The 9,499-nt window shown below is 46.4% G+C and overlaps 1 long non-coding RNA gene across 1 annotated transcript in view; it reads right to left on the bottom strand.

Moving 5' to 3' along the window:
- Window positions 1-7,835: 7,835 nt before the first annotated feature.
- LOC136768255 (uncharacterized) overlaps window positions 7,836-9,499 on the bottom strand; it is a 2,246-nt gene continuing 582 nt past the window's right edge. Inside the window, exons 2-3 of the long non-coding RNA XR_010821958.1 lie at window positions 9,128-9,225; window positions 7,836-8,918 (exon numbers count right to left, since the gene is read on the bottom strand). This is a non-coding gene — a long non-coding RNA (uncharacterized LOC136768255). The remainder of the gene's footprint in view (window positions 8,919-9,127; window positions 9,226-9,499) is intronic.

Below are 9,499 nucleotides of genomic sequence, written 5' to 3'. Positions count from 1 at the left end.
GCCAATCACAGGCCGAGCAGGGCATCTCTAGGCTGACCAATGAGATGGCTAATGTACGGACGGTTTCCTGTAAGGGAATGAAAACGCCTGAAGTCCTGGCAGGGACATTTCATTGTATCTTTGTCGTATCTTCGAATGAACAACTGAACAGGAAGTGATTATCTTGGGCTACATACAGGAAGTCTTTTGAAGATATCTCTACATGATTTAGATATCTGTGTATCAATGAAATATATCTCGAAATGTACTTTTAAATAAGGTATCTTTAAATAATTTGCAGATATCTTTAATTGATTTATCGATATTTTGAAATAGTTATAGGATATCTTTAAATGAATTAAATATATCTCTAAATGATATTATGGCTTGCCATATGGTGCTGATGGTCATGGTCATTATGCCTGTTGTTCCCACAGACAGGGATAGATCTGTGATCGACTGGATCTGTGATCAACTCGCTCTGCCTTAGAAGAGCCTCCAGGAGCCCTTGTTCCTCCTCTGAGACCATGAGCGGCTCTGACACCAGGAAGCAGGTACACACTGACCACACAGCACACTGACCACACAGCACACTGACACACACTGACCACACAGCACACTGACACACTGACCACACAGCACACTGACACACTGACTACACTGCACAGTGTCACTCTGACACACTGACTGAATGACTGATACACTGTCTGTCTGTGTGTGTGTCCTGCAGTGCCCGCGGTGCCAGGGGCCGGTGAGGGTGGTGCCTGGTGGTTGTGCCGTTGTGCCGTGTCGGAGCTGCTCGGTCTCCCTGCGCTGCGTCTTCCAGTTCTGCACAGACTGCGGACGCGAGTGTGAGGGGCCAGCGCCGGGGGGGGACGGGGGATGTGGGCGTAGCGACTGCGCTCTGCAGGCCGCCCTGCTTTCCACAGAGACCATTGGCAGTGGCAGCGTGGCAGAGTGCCCTCTGTTCAGGAAGTGCCCGGGGTGTGGCGCCCTGCTGTCCCACACTGGGATCGGCTGCCCCAGAGTGATGTGCCAGTGTGGGATGTCGTTCTGCTACCGCTGCCAGCAGAGGCTTTGCTGTTGTCACCGTACAGCACACAACACTGAAGACATCCATGCTCTGCTCATCATGATGGAACGTGCTGAACGCATCCGTACTGAACGCATCCGTGCTGAAGTCAGAAGTGCTGCAGGGCTGGGCCGTGCTGTTCCGGGAGTGACCAACCCTGCTGACCGGAGATGCACTGTCCAGTAACTCTAGAGCACGGCAGGACTGGACTGGACTGTGTTGTGTTGTGTTGTGTTGTAACACATGGGTCTGTCATGTCATACTGCAGTCCTGTTCCCCTCTGTCTTTCCACAGCGATTCTGCTGTTTGATCATCTGAGAGTCTCTCTGTCTGCGGATTGTGTGTCGCTCACAATTAAAGATATAAGTTATTAGGGTGCTGCATTTCTATGCATTTAAACTTAGGTTGGTTAAATGATCCTGGGACATGCTTCTCCTCCGTTATATACCCTGTTGCAGTTGCAAATATACATTAAGCTTTCTGGGGGTCTTCTGTGCAATTACCAAAAAATTCAAACAGCAGATGTTTGTCGAAATATGTGTTTTGTTTTACGTTTCCATTATATTGTACAACACTTTGCTGTGAAGATGGCGCATAAAGAAACAATAAAGCAGAACAACACATGTTCTTCTGTTTGAGCGCTTTGTACACAGGCAATGCTGGCAGATGGGGATAGTACGTCAGTGTTTTCAAAATACATTGTTTAAATGTCATCTGGTCCAATGCCTGCTGACACGACAGTGGCAATTGATGGTCTTTTTATGATGGGTTGAAATTAGTTATATCCAACAACTTGTATTTAAGTAATGTGCACAAAACAAGTATACAAATCAAAAGTTTTTATTTGGATAGGCTATGAAGGACATGAGAAGTGTGGTTTAGTATTGTAACTAGGTCTACCAAGCAGTCGACCCAACTCATCACTGCAGTGCAACAACAAATCATTGTGTGTATTATGAGTGCAGCGCACACAGGTCTGAGGGACACTGTACAATGCACTAGTTAGAGCTCATCTGGATACTGTGGACAGTTCTGGGCTCCACACTTCAAGAAAGATATCGCTGCTCTAGAGGCAGTTCAGAGGAGAGCAACCAGACTTATTCCAGGTCTGAAGGGAAAGTCCTACTGAGAGACTGAGGACCTGAACCTTTTCACCCTGGAACAGAGGAGACTACGTGGGGACTTGATCCAAGTCTTCAAAATCATGAAAGGCATCGACCACATCAAACCAGAGGAGCTTTTCCAGATCGGCAGGGACACACGCACCCGGGGACACAAATGGAAATTGGGCTTCAAGACATTCGAGACAGAAAACAGGAGACACTTCTTCACACAGAGAGGCGTCACAATCTGAACAAACTCCCCAGCGATGTGGCTGAAGAGACAATTTGGGGACATTCAAAAACAGACTGGATAGGATCCTTGATCACTTAGTTATTAATGGACACCAAACGAGCACGATGGGGCGAATGGGCTCCTCTCGATTGGACACTTTCTTGTTTTGCATTATCATTTGAATCAAGTCCTCTATATGCTTCCATAAAGGGGGGTTTTTCTTCCTTATATACAACCCGACACTCAACGCAAACCGATCCCGTGGTTCTACAGACAGTGAGGCCTCCTTTGTCATTGGTCACGTGCTTCTCTAAAAAACATACAACCCTCAAAGCGGGGCTTCAGCAGACACTTCCCTACGTACTCGACACGCACATTGAGGCTTCGGTATCGAACGTAAAATCACTACCATTGTCTGTTGGTGAGCTTGCACTTGGGTCCACTTCTGCTGTCCTCTGTGTCTGTTAATGTGTGTGTATCAGTATATGTGTGTACGGGCGTAGTTTTGGTTTCAGAATTGCGGGGACATGCTTTTCTAGTCTGCGGGTTGTGGGGGGAGGGGTGTTGTTCTCTAGCAGGGCGTTACAAAAGTGCAAAAATACAGTACAGATCAAAACATAATACAGTTATGGAGCCGGGCAACCATTGTTTGTGGGGACAATTTAACAGTCTCTGAATATTAAATAAAATGTGTGTGTGTATGTATGTGTGCACACATCTGTTTCATCCCACAAATCCCACAATTCACAAGCTCACCACCAGAGGTCATCATCACCTGAATACTAACCCTCACATTCCCCAGCAATCAGCCATTTTACATTCCTCGGCACCATGTGCACTTGCTCTATCATCCTCAGCTCCCATTGGACCAGCCTCTCCTTCACTGCCCTCTGCTCCCCTCTGCTCCACATATAAACCCCTCTGTGACTCCCATTCAATGTTAAGTCTTGTTTTCTGTGCAGTTGCATTTCTCAGTATTCCCCATGGCTTTTGAGTGCCTGTTTTCAACCTCCTCATGTATCCCGACTGCTGATTCCCAGATTCTCCCTACCAGCCTGATCATTGACCCCCTGCTTGCCTTATTGACCACGGCTTCTGGATTCTCCTGGACATTACGATTTGCCAATATTGACCCAAGCCTGTTCCTGACTACCTCTCTCCCCACCTGGGTTCCCCTCCACGGCAATGCTTTGTTACAGTGTGTTACTGTGCATATCTGTTTGCTAATCTAACCTGAAAAAAAATAGCTAACAGTAATTAGGGTTCAAGTCCTGTGTAATTTACTGTGAGACACAGGATTAAACAATGTAGTATTATATCGTTGCCTCCAAATTAATATTAAAAAACCAACAAATGGGAGACCAGGCAGATGCATTATGCGCGCGCACACACACACACGCATTCAATGTTATTATTTTTATATTATGGCTTTCCATATTTGAACATATATTTTAAAAGTACTTTCTACCAGCAACGTCTTTCTAGTTGCACCAAGTTCTTCAGTTCTGCAGAATCTGACCATTTAGCCAATGACTTCACAGTGTCTGTATAGGCTGGTGGCTCATTGCGCACACAGCTTGATTCCGGCTCGCTGACATGATCATAGAGCTGTGCTTCACTTTTATGTGAAAAGATGACTGTGTGTAGAGCAGGGCCTTTTCAGTTTTTGTTTTAATTTATTTTGATTATAAAGGCAATGACTTGAATCAGATGGAGACTTTTGTGTTTTGACTCAAGTCCAGTCACGTATTTTGAGCACTGACTCTAGTCGAGTCTTTTATAGCAGGGGATCGAGTCAAGTTATTTCAGATCAATGACTCGAGTCCAGTCATTACAACTCTGACTATGGATGCTGTAAAATACACAACTATGGTGAAGACATCTGTGCTCTAAACATCATGATGGAACGCATCCGTGCTGAAAGCAGCAGCGCTGCAGGGCTGGGCCGTGCTGCTCTGAGGGTGACCAACCCTGCAGACCAGTAGCCCCAGAGCACGGCTGGACTGGACTGGACTGGACTAGACTGGGCTGGGCTGGTCTGTAAAACATGGGCCTGTCATGTCATATGTGTGTCGCTCATAATAAAAGATGTTCTTTTGTTGTTTTCTACCAGGTTGCCTTGTTGTAGTGTTGTTGTGTGTGTGTGTCTGTCTGTCTGTCTGTCTGTCAATGATTGTGTGTGTGTGTGTGTGTGTGTGTGTGTGTGTGTGTCACTATCCTGTGTCCGGCAAAACAGATCCATGTAATGTACTGTCTGCCCTCCATCCACGGAGTGCTGTGTGTGCGAGTGAACCAGCACAGGGCCAGGGGAACTCCACAGCACAAAGCGAAAGTGAAAGAGCTGACGGAGGGAGAGACTGGAGACAAAGAGAGAGCGAAAGAGAGAGGGACAGTGTCAGGCGAAAAAGTAAGAGAGAGTGGGGTGAAAGAGTGTAAGAGACAGAAGTGCTGTTTGAGGTGAAGAAGAGAGAGACAGACACACAGCTCTGGAGGAGGAACAAGGAGACGTCAGGTCGTTACTCTTCTTTTTCTTCTCTTTATTGTTATTGTTATGATTGGCAGTCCTGGTCTGTGCGGTGGCTGTGTGGACAGCAGCCATCTACATTACTTGTCATTTAGCAGTCTAGTCTCTGTACCTGCTGTTCCCACAGGCAGGCTTAATCTCACAGAGACACTCACACACAGACACACACACACGAGCTCTGAGGGGCAGTATGCAAGCTGGTGGCCATATTGCTGAGGGGCGGAAGTGCAGAGCCTCTAAACACAACAGAGAGAAGTGGAGACACGAAACAGGTGTTTATTGTTGTCGAAACTTTTATTCATAACAGTGAAATATTATAACTACAGCTATTAAAAAACATTTGATTACAAACACATAGTTGGTTTCATCGTTAAATAAAAAACACTGGCATTTCAGTTACTGTATTAACTGATTAAGTGTCGGCTAAATTATATTTCAGTTGGAGTCAATGAAAAATATGAGTAGTTGTCGAAACCTATTATTATTTGACACTGTCGGACATCCATCTCTTTTGCCAGATGCTACTCTGAAATTCCCCCTTGTGTTGAGCCAATTTCCCCTCATTTGCAAAGCCTTATTAGAGAGGGGTGTCATATACAGTATTGCTGTTCTAATGTAAATTAATGACCCATTAATTCACATGAACTTGATATAGTACTGAACATTTGAACTAAGGTGACTGAAATAAAAGGGCGTCTTTATACCAATGACCGCTTCTGTCCTCCCACAGTAAAAGGCTGCAGACCAGGTGCATTGAATAGTCTTTATGTCATCTTGAGAAGCTGTGCATTTAAGTACCAATTGAAATTGACATGCAGTATGAAAGCAGGTTGTTAAGTCACGATGCTTAAAGACGCAGGTGGATTGCACATATATTGTATTTTCAAGTGTGTGTGTTTATCCCGTTTTCATTTTATTTTGAAAGTACCAGATTCATTCAACTGTTTTTTTGTGAAATGCATCCACTTGCTGATAAAAACGTAAACCAGTAAAATGTACGCAGAAAAACAATCCTTGAATATTATTAGTTCACTTGTTTAAACATATAGTGAGGGGGGAAAAACACACAATCCAACAGCTCTCGTATTTAAACTGCACTGTGCTCTTGTGAGTTGGCTGGATAAAAAGAAAAGTGAAATTGTAACAATTCCCCCTTGATTTCCCGACCGTCTCCAACAGAGGTCGCCACTTCCCCATGGATTACCACCCCCTCGCCAGTTCTATTATCTCTGCCACACACACCTGTACGCCCCAGTAGCAATCCCGAACCCGTTATTCATATACTGATCTTGTACTGACCTGTGCCTGCTCCTACGGCCCTTTCTTGCATGTCCTGACCCCTGCCTGCCTTTAGCCTGACCTTCCTTGCTCGTGTTGCCGGCCCCAGCCCCTGTGTTTGTACCACGTTGCTTTATCTCCGCACCTGGGCCTTGTAGTCCGAAACCACAGGTTACAGAAATAGTGATTATCTGGGTGAGTTTTAACTGAACTTAACATGGACTCCACCGCAGGCTGGTATTGTGATAAGTCATGCCACTAGAGTGAATACAAACATGTTTTAGTAATTACTGTTTTACTCATTAAATGTCTATGCGCCCTATACATGTATCATTTTTAATGTATGGTGATAACTATTAAATGCACAATGGCAGAATGATTTGGTGAATCAAGAGACAGATTCTGCAAAGAGAACCTACTGTATGCGATACAGTAAAGTTGACTTTTTAAAAACGTGTTTTAAAACGTCATGAGAGCACTGTGGGGAAATTAAAATGAGGAAAAGTCTTCTATTTTAGCCCCATTTGATATCCTCCCCCCATGTTTCTCCCCCATGGCTTTGGTTTCCCCCCAGTCTGGCACCCCTGGTGTACTCAGCTCTATACCTAGACAAGATGGCGTCATGTCCGATTTACTAATTCCAGACCTGTGATCTGTGTTTGTGCTGCAGTGACGATTAATGAGCCTGACGCTGGATCTGTGACCTGAGACCATGAGTGGCTCTGACACAGTGAAGCAGGTACAGACTGACCACACGGCACACTGACTGACACACTGACTGACTGACACACTGACTGACTGACACACTGAGTGACACTCTGACACACTGACTGACTGACACATTGTCTCAGTGTTTAACTAACTCTGACTGTCTGTGTGTGTGTCCTGCAGTGCCCGCGGTGCCTGGGGTCGGTGAGGGTAGCGCCGGGCGGCAGTACCGTTGTGCCATGTCAGAGCTGCTCGGTTTCCCTGCGCCGCGTCTTCCAGTTCTGCACCGACTGCTGGCGCGAGTGTGGGGGGCCTGGAGTTGGCAGGAGCTGCACCCACACTGACTGCGCTCTGCAGGCCGCCCTGCTTTCCACAGAGATGGTTGGCAGGGGCAGCGTAGCAGGGTGCCCTCTGTTCAGACAGTGCCCAAACTGTCAGGCCCTGCTGTCCCACACTGGGATCGGCTGCCCCTTACTGGTGTGCCCACAGTGTGGGGAGCCATTCTGCTACGGCTGCCAGCAGACGGCTTGCGAAGGAGACTGCTTTGAATATGAGGAATACATCAGTGACGAAGACATCAGTGACGAAGACATCAGTGACGAAGACTCGGAACAAAACTAGTCTCTGTCCTGGTCTGAGCTGTGCTGAGCTGAGCTGTGTTGTTATGTTGTGTTGCGTTGTGCTGTTCTCCGCTGTACCTTTCTATCTATTCAGAATGGGCCTACTGGATGTACGTGCTTTGCGTAAGAGTCCACTGTCCCGTCTCTGTATGAATACCATTAAAATCAGGTGGGATAAACACAGTGTGTGTGTCGATTACACAACAACACTACCGCCGCACTCCCACGAACAATCGGCAACAGCCACAAAAGTCTGTTTTACATTTCCACATTAGTTTCACCCAATCGGGTTCTGCAGGGAGTGTTTTATTCAGTATAGCGGCTTCTATATGCACAGTTGTTTGCACAATAATACATGGTTACATGGGATTAATACACGTTATGTTTAAACAGACAAGCATGGAATATGGCTCATAAACACAGTGTAACTAAGAGCTTAATGATTGAGTGTATTTATGAAGCAGGTCTCTTTCTGAAGCTGCTAGTCTTCTGGCATCATGTGTCATTTCAACAGAGAGCTTGTGTTTTAGACCTACAGGACATTGTGATTGACGAGTCCTGACTTTCAATTTCATAATCTTGAGACTCTCCCAGATATCAAATCGATCTCGCGATTAAATCCTCTCTGTTGAAAACACCTATCTCTCTGGGTTTCTTCGCCTCTTCAGTGCAAACAACAGATAAGTCATCAGCGCCATAAGGACTAACCTTAAAAGTTAACCTTAAAGTAACCTTTACTACATACATGTATGTGCAGTCTGTGAATATGTATCGGTCACATGACGTTAATGTGGATTAAAAACGGCTATTCTTCCATAACAGTCACTCCTGATTGCACTGGGCTACACATATTGGCACCCAAGGATAATTGTGAATATTTATTTATATTGGTTTTGTTCTGCCAACACTGGACCGCATACGGTTTCACGTCTCCACTGCAGTGACACGGCCGTCTGGCTTAATTAGGAACGCTCCGAACCGCAGGTGGTCCGGCTCGGTGGCCGCAGTGGTGCAGGTATGCAGCTGTGTCAGAGCATTTCCGCCCTCTTGGAAGGACAACGAGCCGGCGCTGCAGGGGGACCAGCGGGGCAGTGCGTTGACTATTGTGTATCGTCTCACAATCCTGTCTATGACCCCACGACACGCCGCAAACTGGTCCATCCCTTTCCTCTCGATGCTCCTGTAGCTGATCCCCATTATCCAGTCTCCGTCCACCCTCATCTCCCAGTAGTGGGTCCACGAGGAGAAGCTCTGGCGGCTCAGCACCTGGAGACAGAAGTCGAACCTGTCAGGTGGTGGGGGTAGGGCTGCGAGTTTCTGACTCTCTCTACCGACATCAGGTCTTCGGAGATCTTCAGGAAGGGGCAGATGGTGTTCATATCCAGGGTTAGCTGCTCGCCATCTAGGAGAGACACAGAGTCCTCATGAGCTCCTGAGGGCAGGCGGGGAACTGGGGTTGCCACACTGCTGGGGTACAGACACGGAAGCACACAAACCACAGCTCTGACTGGTGTGTGTGAGGCTATTGAGTCAGATCAGCCCAGATCAGATCCACTTCACACTGAAGACTCTCTGGAGGAGCAGCCGAGTCAGTGAATGGCAGATACCCACAGTACCGGCTCCTCAGGCCTGTGAGACCCTCCACCGCCTCCGTCTGCAACTCCCTGTATTTGTTCTCCAGCTTCTCCAGCAGCTCCTTCTTGTTCAGCCTGGAGTCAGTTAAACAGAAGAACAACATCTTGATTTACAGAAAAACCTCTTCAACGAGTGACATTGATGCTGCAGTAATATGTAATATGTGGGGACATCTCTGTCATCCATAAAAACCTTTCTGTATTTGTAATTACAAATAGGAAAGCACTGTCAACAATACATCACAAAGGGCACAGGCAGTGATTGTTGATTGGTCAGGTCATATTTAAACATATAACCCCAGTACACAGACAACACATTAATGATCCATCAATTACAAAATTAAAAGTC

This window comes from Amia ocellicauda, chromosome 14, assembly GCF_036373705.1.
Source record: "Amia ocellicauda isolate fAmiCal2 chromosome 14, fAmiCal2.hap1, whole genome shotgun sequence".
Classification (NCBI taxonomy): domain Eukaryota; kingdom Metazoa; phylum Chordata; class Actinopteri; order Amiiformes; family Amiidae; genus Amia; species Amia ocellicauda.
Note: the sequence above shows the minus strand (reverse complement) of the source record. Positions and strands in the feature narration are given on the sequence as shown.